Here is a 21,217-nt window from a genome sequence, read left to right as displayed (position 1 = left end):
TGCATTTATTTCTACTCTATGATTTAACCTATCACGTCTTGTACAAATTGTTTTTGTATTTAAACAGCGTTTTAAATGTACTAATCAGTCATTACAGGAGCCACTGAAAAGCTAATTTTATATGGAATTTTAATGAAAGATAAAAACATGTGCAGAATTAATTGACTGCCTGTCACATCCAAGACATAAAGATGATTTCACTTAACCCGTATAAAAATTCTGGAGGGGTTGTTAACGTCTCCACTTCACAATTGAGAAACAGGCCAGAGAGGCTGATTTCTCCTTGGACAAAAGCCAAGGGCAAGCGGCAAGCAGAGCAGTGGCTCTGAGAGCACAAAGCTGCTCCAGTGGCCTCACAGTCTGGCGAACAGAACAAGTCTCTGAAGATGAGCAGCGGAAAAGGCCTGAGCGGCTGTGTCTGAGGTCATTTCGGAGGGAGCCGAGGAAAGCCCCCCAGCTTCTGTCAGCAGAGGGAAAGAAAGGTTTCTCTCCCTCCACATCTCCAAATGACCTTTGTCACTTGATGTCCCCCACACACACTTTCCAGGATGTCAGCCTTGGGAGCTACGGTAATTTCCCGGGGGTGGCTCTGCCCTCCTGACCCTGAACCCCTCAGTGCCACCCCAGCTCCCAGGTCCATCCTCCCTTTCCTGGGGATGACTTGCACCTTCTCTCCTTCTGAAGGGGATGCCTCTGGAGGGCACCCGGTCACCTCCAGCCACTGTCACCACTGCTGACCCCTGGAGAAGGCACGTGTGCTGGGAGAAGCATTTGAAGGAGCCCTTCAGTCCAGCCTCAAGCTCAAGCCCTCTCCCTGGATTACTCTTCAGACCACACCGTTCCTCTCTGGAATGGTCTCATCCTTTCCTCTGCCCCAAGTGTCAAAACCAAATTTCCTTCTCTCGCCTGCAGAGCGAGGCCAAACTCCACGTTTCCCTAATTTCTAACCACCCATTACACCTGCTCAGTTTTGCTGGACTTTGGGACATTTGCTTACTTCTCTCAACCATCTGCTTTCTTCCTATCATCTGGAAGAAGAAATTCCATTTGCAAATCTCTTCTGCAATATCTTTTTCCTCCGCACCGCACCCCTGCTGCCCCCTAGTCCAGTTTACCAAAAGTTCCGTCTCCTCCTCAGACTTTCCCAAGATAAGGAAAAGGGTGCTCTGAACTTTCACCCACGCTGATGGATTACCCGATGGGTGAAGAGCGGGTCTGCCGAAACTGCACAGCCATTACCCAGGGTGGGAACACTGGAATTCTTCTCCAGGTTAACACCAAGTGCAGTGACCAAAATAATAGCTTTTTCCCGACCTTCAACAAAGGGGAGCCTTTTCCCTGACCGTTAACATACATCCCATGCCTGTAAGTATGTTATACATTATTCTTCTGCAAAGGAGCATGTTCTTCCTAATTCATAAAAAATATATCTATTCAATACAGAGACTGCAATGACTTAGAATCCTATGCCACAGACATATTGTTTTTCTTGGTGTCTGAACCTGAAACCTGAGGTTTTTACAACCTTAAAACCTTAAAAGGATTTAAAAATAGATGTTTTCAGCTATAAAAGAGACTCCAGCTCTCCACAAAGTCCACTCAATCGACATTCCTTTTTGCTTGTGTACTCACATTTCCCCAAACCTCTAAAATTCTGTGTAAAAGAAAACATAAAGGAGCATGGAGCACCTTGGAAGTCCCAGGACCGGACCTCGCTCAGAGAATAAAGTGAGCACCTGAAAAGCACTGATTCTGACATTTTAATTGTGGCACACCAGGTTTTAATGTCACTTTTCTCACTTATTTAGTGAAGGGTACTACCTTCCAAGCACTGCATAAATGTTAATGTTCAATTATTACTTTTTAAATAATGTCTGACAGCACTGAGAAAGACTTCGGAGATGTTCTGGTAACGCAGCTGAGCAAACTGGAGTCAAAGGCTCCTCGCTCACCTACACAGACACACACACACACAGCCAGATGCTCACAGAAAACCAGACACCCGGTCATCGACAGGGGCACACACGGAAACAGACACCTGTGGACCCAGACACATACACAGACAGAGACACACAAGACTCTAATTCCCCAAAGCAGAGCTTATGTACCAAGAAATGGTCTTACCTGCAGAGAGAAATCTTACCCTATCCACAAAAATACTCTTTAATCAGTGCGCCACCACCAAGTCCACGCTGGGTGCCTGTGCAGGGCTGGGATCGCCCTGGGGCTCAGGAGCAGACACCTCAGGTGCTGAAGGAATTTCGGCTTTTATAACCCACACAGGCTCGCCAAAATTGTATAACCACACCACCTAGTCAGAAATGCCATGTATCTGTGTTACACAACAGCCACCACCTGGTTACAAACGGCTACTGCATGCTTCCAGTATGCTGCGCTCACCGGCCGTCTGTAGCAGGCTTCAACGTGGCAGGCTGGATGTTCTACTGTGGAAACCAAGCAGCTGCTGGGATTACATTTCTCAAACCCACACAAATGAGGGAAATTAAAACCTATCTTTCCAAACCCTTCTGTTCGGACAAACAAGTCCAGCCACACTGCCTGCAGCTCAGACAAAAGGGAGATTAATTCTACTCCCTGGTCATTTTTCAGTTCCCCAATTGGGGTCCCAAAGACACTGTTTTCAAAGCTCAAAGACTTTCAGAGATTAAAAATAGATCTCATGCAAGTGCTGAATACAGAGCAAAAAAAAAAAAAAAAATCTCAAGGTATGATCTCTTCCCTAGATAATAGGCAAAGGCAACAAATCACTGTAATATTGAGAGCTAAACCCCAAGAGCCCAAGTGACTGTGGTATCTGGTATGCAGGTCCCAGCTGCAGGGCCCCACTGAACACTGGTAGTACCCAAGAACACACTAAAAAAAGCAAACAGGGACTGGCCTAGTGGTGTGGTGGTTGGGTTCACGCTCTCTGCTTCAACAGCCCAGGATTCACGGGTTCAGATCCGGGGCCTGGACCTACACACCGCTCATCAAGCCATGCTGTGGTGGTCTCCCACATACAAAATAGAGGAAGAGTGGTATAGATGTTAGCTCAGGGACAATCCTCCTCAACAACAACAACAAAAAGCAAACACATGCTGACCATCTAGTATTAGTAAGAGGGAAGAAGCCACAGCTGTAGTCACTTTGTCCTTTGTAGTCCTGACTCCAGGCCAGGGCCTGCCAGAAACCTGAGCGGTCGGCACCTCTGCCCCTCGAGATGTGCTGTGAGAGGACAGATAGCTGCCTCCTCTCTCCAAACCAGGCTGCCCTTCCCCAGTCCAGACAGGGACCATGAGGTTCGGCTGAGAAACAGCCAGGCAGAAGAGGCATCTATCTACCAGCAGCAAAGCAGATCTTGGGAGATGGGGTCCCTGGGATAAAGGCAGAAGAGGAACTGGAGAAAAGCAGCTCTAAGTGTTACTTACTCGTGAAAAATCTTAAGGAAATCAGCAGAGAGCGTTAAGAAGCAGACGCCACTTGACTGGAGGAGAAGCCATAGGAGAAGCTGGGGAGACGGCTGGGAGCCAAGCGCTTTAGCTGTTCAGGGGCAGGAGAGTCACCACCACAAGTGCCCAAAACACAGGTCACATGTGACACACCCCACCCATCAGGTCAACACACCCAAGTAGACAAGACACCCCATGCTCAAGGTGAGCTAAGAGGAAAAATCCAGTATGTGGCCTGTAGGAAAAAATATTCCACTTTCTGTATCCTGAATACAAGAACTGTACTTAGGATGTTCTGTGAACACTCTAACCTCAGAAAGGTTCTACTGCAGGAACCAAAAGAAAATTTCAATTTGGAACAAAGAAGAAAAGAATTAAAAAAACTAATAAAACAATTATATGAAGAAATCAGACTGAGACCAAGAGACAATAAGCTGGGGTGGTAAAGAACTGTAAGGAAACTAAAAGCACAAAGTTAACCTAGAAGCAACAAAGAGAAGTTAAATTGTAGAAAACAGCAGAAAATTGAAAGGTGGAGGAGAAGCTGGAGAAACTTCAAGAGACAAGGAAAGGTCCAGAACGGCAGTAACAGTTCAGAGATGAGTAGCACGGAGGGAAAAAAGCAAAGAGCAAAGCCAAGAGGTGAATAATCAGTGCTTCTCAACTGGACTTGAAAACAGAACAAAGAAGCCTGTCATGTTGTATGAGTCCATTTATATGAAATGTCCAGAACAGGCAAATCTACAGTGACAGAAAGTAGATTAGTGGTTGCCTGGGGCTGGGGTGGCAGTGGGGGACAGGAAAAGGGAGTGACTGTTAACACATTCAGGATTTCTTCATGGGAGGGAGAAAATGTCCTAAAATTTGATTATGGTGATGGTTTCACAGTCTGATTTACTAGAAGCCATTGAACTATACACTTGAAATGGGAGAGCTTTACAGTATGTGAATTATATCTCAATAAAACTCTTTTAAAAAGAACAAATGGAACAAAGATATAAAAGATACAGAACAAAAAACAACTATTCTGAGATTAATAAAAATCTGAGTATAGAGATTACAAGAACGCACCAGATCCATGCAAAATCAGAGAGAAGAAACCTATACTTGGACACACTCCAGAGAAAACATTTAACTACAGGATGAAAAAGTTATAGAAACATCTAGAGAGGAAGAGAAAATGTTTGGTTTACTTAAATAGTAGCAATAATTAAGATTAGCCCCAGGATAGTCCAAGACAGCATTAAATGCTAGAAGTTAATAGAAAAGGAAGATCTATAAAGAACTGAAGAAAAGGTTTTCCCAAAGGATTTTATACCCAGACAAGCTGCCCTTCATGTGGGAAAGCCAAAAACTGTAATCTCACATATGCATGGGCTGAGAAGGAAAAATGAAAAAGAAAAAAAAAATAAAAGCTTCAGGCTATATTCCAATCACATAAGACGCAAAATTCACAGAGGCCAGTAATATACAAGCTGCTAATAATGTATGACAACCAAAATCATCAAGATGGGGACAAAACTAAATAATGAACATAAACCCAGTTATAAAACTGAACACATACATCAAATTAGTCTCTAAGCATATGCTATGTAATGTAAAAAAATGTAATTAATGACAATAGAGCAGATCAAACAAGGGTACATTAATAAAGACTGAAGACAGGGGATAAGAAGATGCTAAAGCCCTTCTCCCAATCAGACAGGAATGGAAAAATACCATGAGATCTTAGCCAGGACAACTGGAGAAACAGGTTTTTTTTAATGTTTTTTACTTCAAGGAAACCACTATTAGAATTTGAAACAGACTAACACGAACTAAACTTGTAAATTAATTATATTCATTTAACCAAAAATATTCTCCGATGTATCAAAAAATAAATGGTCAAAGGGTCACATATGTTTGGTGACAGATGGAAACTAGACTTTGGTGGTGAACATGATGCAGTCCGTACAGAAGCTGAAATGTAATACTGTACATCTGAAATTTACACACTGTTATAAACATTGTGATCTCAACAAAATAAAAAAAAAAATAAATCCCCAAAGACAGACCTTAAACAAAGCAAAACGAAAATACACCAACATTAATGCTGTGTTATTGTTAATGTCAGACACAACGGAATTCATGCCAGAGAGTATTAAAAGGGGGGAAAGGGTCATTTTACATTACTAAAATATAAAATTCACAATAGAAATATTACGTCAATTTTTATGTTCTGAACATTCACTGAAGTAAGGCCCATAATGGTCAGCAATATAGAAGTAATGACCAACAATTCATAAACTACCTATCTGTCTCCAGGAAGATGGGGGGCAAGAGGGTGGAGGGGTACGAACACAGGTCTGATCTCCACGTTAATTTTATTCTGTATCGGTTAAAGAGTCTCACCAATATAAGGAGCAAGGCTAACATAGTAAATTCAAACTTTGCACCCCATAGAAAACAGAGCTTTATTTTCAACAGCCAAAGAGCACTTGCGAAAACTGACCATCACGTCAAATGAAAATTTCAGCCCCCACAGAAAAGGAATTTCTACTTCTCAGTGCCTGACCATGATGCCAAAAAGAGAAAAAACAATTATCCACCAAGAAAATCTAGCAAATCTTCAAAAATTGTAATTTTCTCCCAAATAACTGTTGGGTCAAAGGTGAAATGGAAACTGTAAAAACACCCTTACAATTAAACAAGAAAGAATAAGCAACAAAATACCCTAAAGAAAGTAAAGAGAAAAATTAGCTAGGAAATAAGCAACAGAATTGATACATTTGGTAAATACATCCAAGAGGCCTCTTAAACAAGCCTCCCAAGGCCAAGGTGGATAAAGACCTTCCACTCAAAAATTCACGGGGCCCAGGTGGCCTCCCAGGCACATCTCTCCAAGCATTAAAGGACAGCCACTTCCTAAACTACTCAGACAGTACCAAAGCACTAGGAAAGGACAAAAAGCTTGTCAGTTATTTTAGAAATCTACCATAATCTCGATCCCAAACTTGACAAAGCACAAGAGAAGGAAAAAAGCTAGTATTACAAGTCACATCTACAGGTAGAAGGGAAACTAAGATCAACAGAAACAAAAAAGGCATTTGACAAAACTCAACATCAATTTTCAAATAAAACCCTCAGCACCTTCCAACATAGAAGAAAAATGTCCTCAAAAAGAATCTCTATCTCTGGCCAGCCTGGTGGCATAGCGGTTAAGTTTGCCCACTCTGCTTTGGCGCCCCAGGGTTCACAGGTTTGGATCCCAGGCGCGGACCTAGTACTGCTTGTCAAGCCACTCCGCAGCGACATCTCACATAAAACAGAGGAAGACTGGCACAGATGTTAGCTCAGAGACAGTCTTCCTCACACACACACACACACATACAAAAGCATTCCTATCTCATGCCAATAGCCAATGAGATACCCTGAAAAACCCAGACGGGGCCCATCAGTGCCAGAAACAGAAGCGAGTCTGATGGCCTCCATTATAGAAGACTGTTCTGGAAGTTCTAACTAATACAATAAGAAAAAGATTTTAAAGTTCAAATATTGGAAAAGAGAAAACAAAAGAATTATTTACAGGTAATGGGTCAGAAAATGAGTTCTAAAAAAAATCACTAGGAGGCCCCGCCCCATGGCCGAGTGGTTAAGTTCACACACTCCGCTTCGGCCGCCCAGGGTTTCACCGGTTCGGATCCTGGGTGTGGACCCAGCACTGCCCATCAAGCCATGCTGAGGCAGCGTTCCCACACAGCACACCCAGAAGGACCTACAACTACAGTATACAACTATGTACTGCGGGGCTTTGGGGAAAAGAAGAAGAAACAAAAAGAAGATGGGCAACAGGTGTTAGTTCAGGGCCAATCTTTAAAGAAAAAAAATAAGAGCTAGAACATGTCACTTCAGGAAGGTAGCCAGCGACAAAATGAACACAGACAACACATCACACACACCAGCACTAACTCACATGGCGCCCCCTTTCCACAGTACTGTACACGCACATGTGCAAGTGTGCTAAGAAAGCAGACGGGGATGTTCCACGCAGTTTACAGACGTGATCTCTGTAAAGTGGGATGAGAGGTGTTTTTCTTTGTGTTCATCTCATTTTCCTAGTTTTAGACAGGCCCCTCCCACTGTACTGGGGGCAAAATTAGCAGGAGCTCAATTCTTAGTACTTCTACAAGGTTAGGACATTTGGAACAAAAAATAAGGCAAAACAACTAAAAGGCTAAACCTGGCCAAATTAATTCTTCAGAAGTTAATTATGCTTTGAAAATATCTAATTTGATTAATGTAATCTCTGATGTATGTTTTCCCTTTAAGGACATAATCTAAACTACCCTTTTTTTTTTTTAAACCTTACACATTTGGTGATTACTTCTTCCTTTCCTAATAAATGTTACATATTGACATTCCAGTGCCCCTACTGTTGTAAAACTGCGTAAAACATCAAAGGAGCTTTAGGATTATCAGCTGGACAAAAACTACTACTCTGATTCTGTAATAAGCCAAACTGAGGGGAAAAAAATTAAATGTATTGACTAACAGCACCCTCTAGTGTTACAATATTTAAATGGCACTTGGTAAAAGTAAGAAATTATAAAATATAAAATTGTTTTTAAGGGGCCGGCCCGGTGGCACAGCAGTTGAGTTCGCATGTTCTGCTTTGGCGGCCCGCAGTTCGCCAGTTCAGATCCCAGGTGTGGACACGGCACCGCTTGGTAAGCCATGCTGTGGTAGGTGTCCCACATATAAAGTAGAGGAAGATGGGCATGGATGTTAGCTCAGGGCCAGTCTTCCTCAGCAAAAAAGGGGAGGATTGGCAGCAGATGTTAGCTCAGGGCTAATCTTCCTCAAAAAAAAAACTGTTTTTAAGAAACTATTTTGGAAAATTTCAAACATAAAGAGTCGACAATTAAAATACATTTTCATTTCATATCCAATTTATTTCTGATTACACATTGCTTTGATTCACGTGCCAACTTCTCTTCATTAGCAGAAGTGTCAGAAACCAACAGATGTCTCCAAGAGTCCTCTCTCATTCAACTAATTAAACTAATAGAAACCCTGATTTTAAGTTGGGCACACAAGCAGCTAAATTCAGGCAACATTTCTCAGCCTCTCTTGCAGCTAGATGTGGCCATGCAACTAAGTTTCAGCTAATGGGATTGGAGAAGAAATCAGCACGCCCTCTCCCTTCCCTCTCTCACTGGCTGCAGGAACCATGTTGAGCCATGTTAATGAATCAATACGCTAGGAACGGTGAAACAATAAGAAAAAAGGAACCAGATTACATGAAAAGGAAGTTTCTCTTCAAATTTGGGTATGTTAGGACAGTCAAAACTATACCCTAAAAATAAAAAACAAGCAGAGAGAGAAAATCTGGCAAGAAAACACATTTGGAATAACCCCAGCTACTAAGTTTTCAAAACGAATGGATCAATACATATTTCAAACCTGGCTAAATGTCATTTTCCTTCAGAGGAACCAAATGGAAGGATCATGACAAGGGGTAAACATCTGGGTGGGATGAATAAATTCACTGCTCCCCTTGACTATCAAAGACTAATTAAATTGGCTTCTCTGGCAGATGCTTAAAAGCTGGCTAATCACTCATAATCTCAAAGCATGACTCAGAATGTGTGCTGACAGCACATGTCAGAATTCGGCAATAAAAGTAAAAACAAGCATATCCAACTCTGAAAGTCAGTCCATTACGAAGACTGCATCCTTTAAACTCAAGGTTCACATTACAGTGTGTCTGAGTCACCACCATGCACTAGAGTACAGGGGTAGTGGGAAAACAGCACTCCACTGGGAATCCGGAAGCCCACCTTGTAGACACGCGTGGTGGTGTACACCATGGGCGGTGCTGTAAGTGCAGGAAAGTCATTACCCAGTGGACCTGAAATGTCTTGCTCTATAAAATAAGGGTGTTGGCCTACATCTGTGGCTTCTGCACTTCTGTTTTTAGTAATGGAACAAGCATCCTCAAATTAAATCTTATTCAAAGCCTAGGGGGTGGGGAATCACACAAGTAGGTGGATGACGTCATTAAAATGAGATCTCAGTACTCTTGGCCATAAAGTTTTAATACATATTTTCCAGAAATAAAACCCCCCAAAAAAAGTCCAACCAAAAAATCAAAGATGTTATAACTTAACAAACTTCTCTGACAGCAAAAAAAATACATTGACCAAATTTTCTAGCAGCAGATGTTATGCTGCTCTGTACTGCCTCTGCTTCATTCTTTGGTTACCCTTACACAATGCTCTGATTTTGAATTAAGGCGGAAAAAAGATCATCCAAGACCAAGGAGGGCAAAAATCAATTACTTTACTCATTTTAAAATAATCAACTTTTAATTTTCATTCTTTGGGTTAAAAAGCTATATGACATACCTATTAGAACGGCTAAAACAAAGAGAAAAACTGCTGAGAGAACCCCAGGTGCTGATAAGGACACAGGGTGACAGGAACTCTTGCAGACTCCTGGTGGTTATGTAAACCAGGACAAGTGCTTTGGAAAACAGTTTGGCCATTTCTTATGAAGTTAAAACATACATCAACCCTAAGACCCAGCAATAGGACTCCTGGGTATCTACCTAGAGAAAGGAAAACTTATGTTTGAACAACAATCTGTGCATAAATGTTTAAGTGGTTTTATTTACAATAGCCAAACACTGAAACAGCATTCACCTTCACTAGTGAATGGACGAACAAACCATGGCATATCCCTGTTAAAACAAGGTACCATTCCACACCCATCAGATAAGGCAAGAATAAAAGAGCTTAACAACAGCAAGTGTGGGCACGGCTGTGGACAAACAGGACTTTTTCCACTCTGTTGCCAGAAATGCAAGCTGGTTCAAAGACTCGGGAAAACAATTTGGTAACTAGCAGGTTGAAGATGTGTGTGCACTACGATCCAGCAATGCCACTTCTCAGCACACTCCACCTTGCTTTTAACAGTACACAACCAACACATCAATAGGAGAATGTATAAATAAGTTCAGGTATGTTCAAACAGTGGGATAAAACAGAGCAGTTAAAATGAATGCACTCTAGCCACTTGGGGCAACATGGCTTGAAAACAGATTCCTGAACGAGCCAGTAGGTTCCAGAAAACATACCACATAAGATCTTTTATTTAAGCTTTGAACTCATGCAGTCAATACTGTATGTGTTTATGGATACATAAACATGTAATATAAAAGTAAAAATAGGGACTGCAAAGTTACCTCTGGGAGAGAGGGAGGGAGACGAGATTAGCAAAGCATACAAAGAGGGTATCTGAAATGTTTTATTTTCTTTAAAAAAAAAATCTAAAGCAAAAACAACATGCGTAGACTTATTAGATCTGGGTTTCTGGCGTATGAGTGGTCATTCTCTCATTTTCTTCATATTTGAAATTTCACAATTAAAAACAAATTTTTGACAAAGACAATCTTTAGGAAAGATACACAAACATACACACAAAAGCTGGTAGAAGTGACTGCCTCCAGAGAGGGGAGCTGGATCAGACAGGAGGCAAGCAGTTTCCGGGTCTGTCCTCATGTACCTTTTGGATTCTGTTCCATGTATATCCAATATCTAATTTTTAAACTACAAATAAATTTGATGTCGTCTTAGCTTCCAATCCAACCTCTCCCTAGGAGAAAAAAAATCTATCTAAAGTAATTTTATTTAAGACAAGGAAAGGCCAATGAAGATGTGATCGAGATTCCAGCCCAGACTGTGCCATGAACGAGCTCTGTCACCTGGGAGGTCATTTAACTTGCCCCTCTCCAAGGGTTGTGCCACTTCTAAAGTTCTATCTTCTATGAAAACACAAGCCTATCTCCATAAGCCAGAGATAAGAAGGTCTAACTATGCCACAGGGAGAGATAAGCAGTTCCCCCGTAGACCTGCAGTCTGTTACAACAGCTCCACACAGACCATCTGTAATGATTGCCTCATATCCTCTGTGGAATAACGTGGGGAGAGACGCACACAGCTAGTTACTATTTCTCAATACTCGATGAGGTAGGAAGACAGGAAGTTGAGGGAGCACTTATCTGACAACTTATTTTCTTAATGAACTAAGAAGCAGAGGTCATAGGGGAGAGGAAGGAGGCTGAGCTGAGATTGGGAAAAGGATGAGTAAAAGGAATGACATTAAAAAAATACAGAACTCAAGGGTCTGAGCCCAAAATTTGTAAATATGTAATGGAGAAAGTCACCTTGATATCTGGTTTGTCTCCAGCAGAGTGCAACTGACAAAAAAACACAGGAAATCTCAATAGTAGGACTGAGCCACTGAGGTAGGATGCCAAGTCATGGGGCGAGTTCAGAGAGTGAGGAAAACAAGATGCTGGTAAGACGACAGTCACGTGATTCCCTGTGGCAACCACGGCAGGTAAAGAGGGTGAGGAAAGCAAGAGGAAGACAGAGAACACCAATGTGCCTGAGGAACAGGAACAACGTGCCCGAATGAGAGCGAGGAAGGACAGGACGTGTGCACAGAGGAGACTCTCCAAGCTCAAGATTCCAAGAGTGTCATGTGGGAGATGACAAGGCCCAGGAGAGGGGAAGTGAACTGGAAGCAAAACGCCCATGGAAAAGATCATATGAAGGGATGGCGAGGTCCAGAGACCGGATGAGCCAACGACTTAGAGATGATATTAGAAGACAGCGGAAAGAAAAAGTAGCACGCCAAGAGCCAACATTCTTGAGAAACATTGGGAATGACCAAGAAGTTGGCAGACAATGGTGAAAAAGTAAAGCGAGAGTGGTACCACAGATTGGGTGAACTTCAAAACTCACGGGCAATGTCAAATTAAGGCTGGAAAACAGCCTGCTAAGTCTTTCCACCTGGAATGCTGCAACATCTGGAGAATTCGTATTCATATTTCAGATTTCTCTTCAAATTATCAATCCTCAGCAAATCCTTTCCAGACCTCTCTTCACTGTTCCCTCCAAACTGAAGGGAGTAATCCTCAGAATGACCACAATTCATATCAAGTCTCCTTCTTATTCAAATTTATGCTCTTCTTGAGTTCATGCAGTGCAGAATCCACATTTTTCTGAAATCTATTTAGTTCCTAAGTTTTGGCTAGCAAAAAATAAGATCTCAGAGAGTAAAGAGTATACCTAAAACTTTCTCCAGCAAGCCACCACCTCAGGAGGCAGGTTCTCTGGCATACTGGCTTCAGGACACCTTAGCAGCACACACTGAAAAGCAGTCTACTTGGCTGTAAGAATTCCTAATACTGTCAAGATTCCTTTTATATTTTAACGTGATTCTCACTGTGTTCCTGACAGGAATATAATTCATGTATAAGCTTTCTTATAAAAAATGTGAAAAATCCAAAAGAGCATAAACAAAACCTATCTTTCATAATTCATTCAACAAACTCATAAGATTATCCAATCACGTTTTTAATTCCCTTTAGCAGGCAGGCACTTGGATATACTGTTAGCGGGAGTAATAACTGGCTTAACATTTCTAGATGGTCATTTAACAACATCAGTAAAATACACATAGCCTTGGACCCAACAATTCTACTCTTAAGGAATTTATCATAACAAAATAATTTTAAAAGGCTAAAATTTTTCATTATGAGACTGTTCACTAAAATAGTGCTTAGAATAATCCAAAACTAGAGGGGAAATTATTAATGTCTAAAAATAAAAAACTGGTTAAATTGTAGGTACATTCCTGTAATAGAATATTGTGGAGATTAAAAAATTGGTACTGGGGCCGGCCCAGTGGTGCAGCGGTTAAGTTCGCAAGTTCCGCTTCGGCGGCCTGGGGTTCACCAGTTTCGATCCCGGATGCGGACACGGCACCACTTGGCATGCCATGCTGTGGTAGGCGTCCCACATAGAAAGTAGAGGAAGATGGGCACAGATGTTAGCTCAGGGCCAGTCTTCCTCAGGAAAAAGAGGAGGATTGGCAGCAGTTGGCTCAGGGCTAATCTTCCTCCAAAAAAAAGAAATTGGTACTAGACGTATTCCCTGGGATGGAATGTGTTGAGTGTATCACTGAGTGGAGGAAAAGGCCAGTTACAAAGCAGACATGATAACCCCATTACAGTGTGTACAGAGAGAAAACGGAGGAAGCACTGGCAAGGGGGGTGATTACCACTAGATCACAGGGTTATAAGCGACTTTCTGCTCTTAATTTTCTATAATGTGTGCATATCACTTTAATTTTTAAACCATAAGTCACTGCCGAAGGACAATACTGAGATAAATATGCAGGCAAGACAAACTAGAGGGAGACATTAAGGGACTCAAAGTGGAACACACACGCCATACTGATGTAGGCACTGTGCTCCTGAAACAGCAGCAGGGCGGGTCAGCGCTTCCCTGTCACTAGACGCTCACGGCCCCCATTTCTGAGAAGCTGCTGACAGCAGCAGAGTAACTAAGGAGACGAGAAGTGTGGTCAAGAGGCAGGCTCTCCAAACGTTCTGCAAAGCCGTGTTCAGGAGGTCCCGATTCTCCTGTTCTTCCTCATATCCTTCTACTCTCTTCAATCTTCCAAAGGCCATGCTTGTCTAACAACAGTACTGTACTTCACATTTTCCTAGGCCATCAGTTCTTTTAAAAGAAATGAGAATCGTTCATTGGACCCTAAACTTTAATGTGTCTAAAATTATAAACTACAAAATGTATTTGTGATTCTTGGGTAAAATAGAAAATTACTAAAAAAAATTTTATATATAAATACATATATGTGTAAGTATGTTAAGGATTTATTTTATTCTCAAATCAGGCACAAATGAATTAACATCTAGAAATACTGCCTATCGATTTACCTGTTGAATTGGTTCAGAAGCCTTTTCCAAGCAGTAAGAAACCTCTCAAACTGAAAGGAAAAAAAATGAGAAAAGGGAAGCTGATCGAGGCATCATTCAACTATGAGTATATGTTATCATGCAATCTGTGACAAGTGGGTGGCATTACGAAATACCCAAAAACCCAAAAGCTTACAAGCTGAAAACTTATTACTCAGTGGCAGATAAAGCAACGTGGGCCTTGAGCTGTGCCACCAGCCCCATGTGACTACTGAGCACGTGAAATGCAATCAGTCCAACTGAGATGTGCTGTAAGTGTAAAATACACACCAGACTTCAAAGAATTATTATTTAAAAAAGTAAAATATCTCATTAATAACTTTATATTGATTACATGAAGTTTTAACATTTTTTATACATTAGGTTATAAAACATATTACTAAAGTTAATTTTACCAGCTTCTTTTTACTGTATTTAATATAATTACTAGAAAATTACATATGGGACTCCCATTATAATTATATTGGACAGCGCTGGTCTAAAGAAAGTGGATACCAGGAAAAGAGAAAAGTAAATGCTATTTCAGAGCACACAACCACGGTAATCATGATCGGACTCCAACCAAGGAGTGTGTTCTGACACTTTGATTTACACACACACACACACACACAACATAGGCAGGGCCATATATCTGAGTCCAAACAACAAAACAAACCCTCTATTACCACCCCTCCACCACAGTCAGCTCTGCAGCCTGCACTGATGGAGGGGAGCAGGTGCATACCCTGACTTCTCAGCACTGGGAGAAGGACAGAAAGAGCAGATGTGAGAAAGGCCAGAGCAGAAATCCACGTGCTAAGAAGCACAAGCCCAAAGGTCATAAGGGGAACCAAGGGTTCTTCAGGGAAGCTCAGAATCAGCACAAGAAATCTAAATAAAATACAGGATCTGGGGCCGGCCTGGTGGCACAGTGGTTAAGTTCACACATTCTGCTTCAGCGGTTCAGGGTTCGCAGGTTCGGATCCCGGGTGCGGACACAGCACCACTTGGCAAGCCATGCTGTGGTAGGCGTCCCACACATAAAGTAGAAGAAGAGGGGCACGAATGTTAGCTCAGGGCCAGTCTTCCTCAGCAAAAAGAGGAGGGTTGACAGATGTTACCTCAGGGCTAATCTTCCTCAGAAAAAAAAAAAAACACAGGATCCATCCAAGACTAAACACTACTCAAATACAGAGGGGCTTCAAAACTACTGAATTGCAGATTCTGGTTTCGTACAGCAAACCTAAAACAAAATAATACCTGTAATTAAAAAGAATTATCATTAGAAGGAATGGGACAAATTTACTGACGAGATTTTTCCATACCAAACGGAAAGTCAGCAAATGATTCAGAAAATTTGTAAACAGCTGGTCTTAATCCAACACTAACACATTGATTTTAAAACATACCCAACTGAAGGGGCCAGAGCTGATCTAAGATGCTTAGAACCTCTTTCAGAGTGACCGTTACACAACTCTCCCATCCGCCCGCCTCACCTTCTTATGTAAGCTCCGCAATCATCCTTAGTGTTTACAGAGGTTTTTGAAACTACTCAATTTTTCCCGTAAATATTTAATTCTCTTGTTGCTACTGATCGAACTATAAACAACGCAGCATTTTTATATAACATGGTTAGTAATGAGAAACTGGGACACTGACGTCAACAGCCCACAGTCTGTAAACCAAAAACACCAGAATTACCAGACACGGCCTCTCAGAAATCAGCCACCAACAAAACAAAAATTTCTCCTCACTCCTTCAAGTTTTTGATCCAGTTTATGTCTAAGTCCCTCGGCATCTGTGGATCAACTTCTAAAATGCGCCTCAGTCAGAACCAGGCAATGGTCTGCAGGTTCTAGGCAGTGGGCAGAGCCGGTGTCCTCAGCTACGAACAGCCAGGCAGTGAACTGTCACCTGTATGCTCGGAGCGATGAGAAAAAGGGATGGACAGAGGGAGCGATTTCAAAGGAAAAAAAAAATCTAAGACTTGGTGTCAAAGATGACCTTTGGGAAAAAAACAAGAGAGTGTCCTTCGGAAGTAAGGAAGGAAAAGGGCATGACGAGGCAGGTGAGGAACAAGGTCTGGGCATGCAGACTTTGGGCTGGCAGGAGCAGGTGCATTTGGCAAGTGCTCACCAAAAACCACCAGAGCTTCGAAAGAGAAGCTCCGTGAAAGAACAGAGCAGAGAAGGAGATCTGCGGATGGAGATACAAAGGTGTAACTGACGCTCCCAGCTGGGAGACCACTTATCTTGTAGGTATCCCGGATGGAACTGTCTCCCCCTCACCTCCCTCATCGTTAATAAATAACACTTTTGAGAAAGTAACACATACAATTTGACGATGACGGCTTACGGGGAAAAAAAAAGCTACACACAGAAAACAAAGAGAATAAAAGAAAAACACAAAAATGTTCACAGTGGTCTCATTAGGTGGTAGGATCAAGGATACTTCTTTCTAATTTTTGGAATTTCCCAAGTTTTTAAAATTTATTTTTTAAATAGAAAGCACAGCCTTCTTTTATTAGAGAATGAAAATAAACATTTTCTGAAAAGGAGTGATCCACTCTAAGCATCTGGGAAAGCTCTTATAATGGTACACCTAAATAGTGACTGGTACTGTATGTAAATTAAAAGTAAATAAATAAAAATACCACTCACATAACATTTTACACCCACCAGACTGAATAAATTTAGTTGTGAGAAGACAAAGTGTTTGAGAGAATGTTTATCAGTAGGGGTGTAAATTCTCAGCCTTCTCTGCAGGACAATTTGCCAATATCTACCAAAATTAAAAAACCGAAAAATCTTCCACTCTATGCCCAACAATTTTACTGCCAGGAATTTACTTATGATTATTCTCCCCAAAATATATACAAGAAATTTCACTGCAGTATTGTTTATAATAGCAAAAATTTTAAAATAACCGAAATGCCCATCAAGCTTTTTGGGATGAAGGAGACAACAGCAGAGGAAAAAAAAAAAAAACAAGAAGGCATGCTCCTTCGTAATGTCTATGTGCTTAGTCTCACTACTTAAATTGCAGAATGCCTGAACAAGGGTGAAGGAACAGCTCTTAAAGCTCTTGATCCCCAGGACTCAGACCTGTGACCCTGACGGAGAACACCAACAGCAGTAGGTACGCAAATGTTCACTGATAAAAAAATTGAAAGTACGTAAAGGAAAACGAAAATATTTACCTCCTACCTTGTAATGAGTATAAGCAGCAAGACTATGCCCGTTTATTGTCTAGTTTAATCTACTTACTCGGAATTTGGCCTAAAGAAGCCCATTACCTTATCATTAGCATTAACCTAACAATTCATTATTCCCAAGATTGCATTTAGACCGCTGCTGACATGTGCAAAGGGTGAGAGGGCAAGCATAAGAGTTCTAACACCAAAGGGCTGTCAGCACAACTCTATCACGAAACTCAGCGGGACAAAGACCGGGTTTCAGACGCACCTAAATGCTGTGACATGCACCTGTCCATACGCTTCCCGGTACCAGCCGCTGAGCTACATCTCCTTGTCCTGCCGAGGTCCAAGGTCAAAACCACATGGGGAGGCCCGGTTAGCAGAGTCAAGACCTAGCTGGAGAAAAACAAATGGTAAATAAAAATAAAGACTAATAATAAACCTAGCAGGAGTCACTTGGTACGAGCAGACTTCTCCCTCAGCTGTGCCCAATCCTGGAACCCGTTCTATTCCTTCCTCACTCCTAAGGAACATCTCTGAGGCCCCAGCCTGTCCCTGGGCAGGATCACAAACTCCCCGTTTGCACAAAATATTTTGGAATATGGTATTTTAGAACACCTTGGAAAAAGCAATTTTGCATTCAATTGGGTTTTTTCCTTGATAATTTTTTTCCCCAGCTTTTTCTCCCCCAATCTCCCCAGTACATAGCTGTATATTTTTAGTTGTGGGTCCTTCTAGTTGTGGCATGTGGGATGCCGCCTCAACACGGCCTGATGAGCGGTGCCGTGTCCGCGCCCAGGATCTGAACTGGTGAAACCTTGGGCCGCCAAAGGCAGAGCGCTCAAACTTAACCACTCAGGCACAGGGCCGGCCCCACCTTGATAATTTTTTAACTCCATATTCCCTAGCACAAGGCCTTGATTCAAAACAAGTTTTTAAAGATTTTAGTTCTCACTATGTGCCAGGCATTGTGCGACACATTATACATGCATAATTTCATCTTCACAACAACCCTTGGGATCCCCTGGGCCCACACTTTACAGGTAAGACAATCCAAGAGGGGTGAGGCCTCCTGGTCAAGGTCCTGGAGCATGCAAGAGATGTGACAGCGCAGGGGTCAGAGCCCATCAGGACTATGACAGCAGAGCCCTCATCTCTAGTCGTAACTCCACATGCCTCAATGCCACCACTAGAATAAACTGAAATTACTATGTTTGTGGGGAAAACAGAAGAGAAGATTTAATTACTCAAAAATCATGTTCTTTTAAAGCCTCTTAAAAATGTATTAAAACATTGGGAGGGTGCTTCCAAAAGAGCTGGGTCACATTCTATTTCTTAAACTGGGTTATCAACAGGTCACCAGATGTTCATTTTATTGCTTATTAAATGGATGTGTTTTGCATACTCTTGTACCTATGCATTCACTTTACAATAAAAAGAACCCAGAGCTTGACTCGCTGTCTCTCAGAACAGCCAGTGTGGCACCAGTCATGAGCCTGGCCCTTCGTTATGAAGAAAAACCCACCAAGTGACACAGGTTTAGCCAGATCCCAAGTTTCTTATTGGAAAATACTTAGGCTACGAATCTTTCAATTCCACTGTTTGTTCCAGGCGAGTTAGCATCACCATTCACCGATGTTATCAGCACATATATGCCATTAGACTTGTACCAGCCCAGCATTCAACGAGTCTCCAGTGATCCATATTTTTCTTAATTTCAGAAACTAGACAGTGGTCTTTTGCCGTGTAGGACAAAATATATTACTCATTTTAAGTGATGAGAATATGAATGCAGAAATTATGTTTTCCTCTAAATATATGTCGCACGCAAGGCAAAAAAAAAAAAAGGGAAAGGTAACTGATTCCCCAAAATAAAATCTTCACAACCACAAATCTATTTTAAGCTGTGTTTATTAAAAATTTACAGAGTCAGAAGGGAGGCACAAAGGCAACATCCATCAATGAAGATTAGTCAAGAAGAGGAATAATGGAAAGATGGAACATGAATGGAACATGAAAAAAGGTAACAAAAGAAAAGCTTTAGAAGAACAGCTTATTTTCAGTTAAATAAACTGTAATAATATTTACTGTTCTTTGAAAAATGCAAGTTGCACAATATGGATAGTATAATCCCACTTTTATTAAAAGTATAATTATACAGTACATATTTGTGGGTACCACAAAGGGTTAGAAAGGATAAACATCAAGCCACCTCGAAGTGTAGGGGGTAAAGAGGTGGTGTGACTTTCAAAATTTGCTTTATACAATTCTGACAAGTTAGAATTATTTTCCAACATGTTTATGCTTCTTTGGTAAAACCTTTAAAGAGCTAAAATATATTAATTAAAAAAAAGGTCCATGAGGGCAAAGCTGCAAATTAACAAAATGTCATGTTAGCTACGAATCAGAAAAACTCTGAAAGGGCAAGTGAAGGTACCCATGAAGATTTATTTTTGGCAAGTATTTTTTTAAGCTGATCGGTAAGACGAGTACTTGGAAGGACCAGCTTTCTACTCCACTGAACAGCTATCGGAAACCAAAACACAGAACTGGGTCAGAAGTTCTAATACTGGAAAAACACACATGTATTTTGGAGAAGGGAATCTCTGAGAAAGGAATGAAGCAGGAGGAGCCACTCAACAAAAACAAGACTGAGTTATCAGTGAGCATCCTTGAACTTGTGTCACAGCGCCAGCAGAACACCCCTCCCCTCCTTAAGTTCTCCCAGATTCTGGAAACATGAAAACCGGCCCTTTGCACACAAGGCTACAGGACTGAGATCAAAGCCCAGGCCCCAGTGAGTAATTCAGAGGAAATGTCACTTAGAGCACAATGACACACCACCTGACTTTCCCCAATAAAGGCCACTCAGAACTCACAAGAAAATGTTCACAGTGCTGCTCTTGTTTCTTAACTGGAGTTTGCCAAAGTACTATATGCCTTGACTTCCAGACTTCGATGTCAGAGAGAAAACACATTCGCCAAAAAGTTTTAGGGGAAATATAGAAGCGTCATCTTTGTATTTTACCATTTCCTTAAAAATGGATGTTAACGCTTCAGAAGCAGGAAGGATGTAACCCCAAGGCCAATACCATCCACCGGCCGGAAACTTTGAGCAGCCGAATCATTGCATCAATTCAGTAGATGCCAAAGAGGCTGACAAAACACCTACTCCTGAGTTAAAAAGCAAAAACCTCTTCAATAAAAATTCAAATGACACCTGCTGAATATGACAAAGAAGATCTTCTGAAAACAAGGGCAAACACAAAACACGACGGACTATTCCCGCTTTAACATTTAGTTCGTATTTTTGAAAGGACTTCCAAAAGCAGTACACGTACGTACCTGAAAATCTTGATGAAGTGGACAAGTTTTTTAGGAAAACTATTTTTTGAAAACCAAATAATAAACAAATAGAGGAAACTACAAAAGCGAAGAACTGTCCTCAAAAAAAGTGCCAGGCTCAGACTAGTTCACAGGCTAGTTATTTCTTAACCTTCCCAGTAAGAAATGGGAAATGGGAAACTCTCCCAATTCCTTCTGGGGAAACTGACAAGCTAACAAAAAAAAGTAAAAGAAAAGAAAACTGTATGTTAACCTTACTTGCCATTCCTAGATTCTTTTTTAACTTTTGCAAATATGACATGCGAAGAATGACATCTGGTTTCAATTCTTGACTTCTTTGATCCGTGCGTCTACAGTTCTCTTACGAACTGTGAGTACCTTTTATCCATTTTTTCACTACGTTTATTTTTTTCTTATTCA

The 21,217-nt window shown here is 41.4% G+C and overlaps 1 protein-coding gene across 14 annotated transcripts in view; it reads right to left on the bottom strand.

Moving 5' to 3' along the window:
• Positions 1-21,217, bottom strand: part of SLC23A2 (solute carrier family 23 member 2) — a 142,756-nt gene that overhangs the window by 108,126 nt on the left and 13,413 nt on the right. For 3 of the 14 annotated variants that reach the window (XM_070588867.1, XM_070588870.1, XM_070588860.1), the window contains exon 1: positions 2,125-2,240. The exons of 1 other annotated variant lie outside the window; for it this stretch is intronic. The gene's annotated coding sequence lies outside the window, so the exon portion shown is untranslated. Of the gene's footprint in view, positions 1-2,124; positions 2,358-14,238; positions 14,289-17,720; positions 17,849-21,217 lie in introns of those variants that run through there. 10 more of the 14 variants (XM_070588861.1, XM_070588864.1, XM_070588865.1 and 7 more) reach the window with 9 other exon arrangements.

This window comes from Equus przewalskii, chromosome 21 (genome assembly GCF_037783145.1).
Source record: "Equus przewalskii isolate Varuska chromosome 21, EquPr2, whole genome shotgun sequence".
Classification (NCBI taxonomy): Eukaryota; Metazoa; Chordata; class Mammalia; order Perissodactyla; family Equidae; genus Equus; species Equus przewalskii.
Note: the sequence above shows the minus strand (reverse complement) of the source record. Positions and strands in the feature narration are given on the sequence as shown.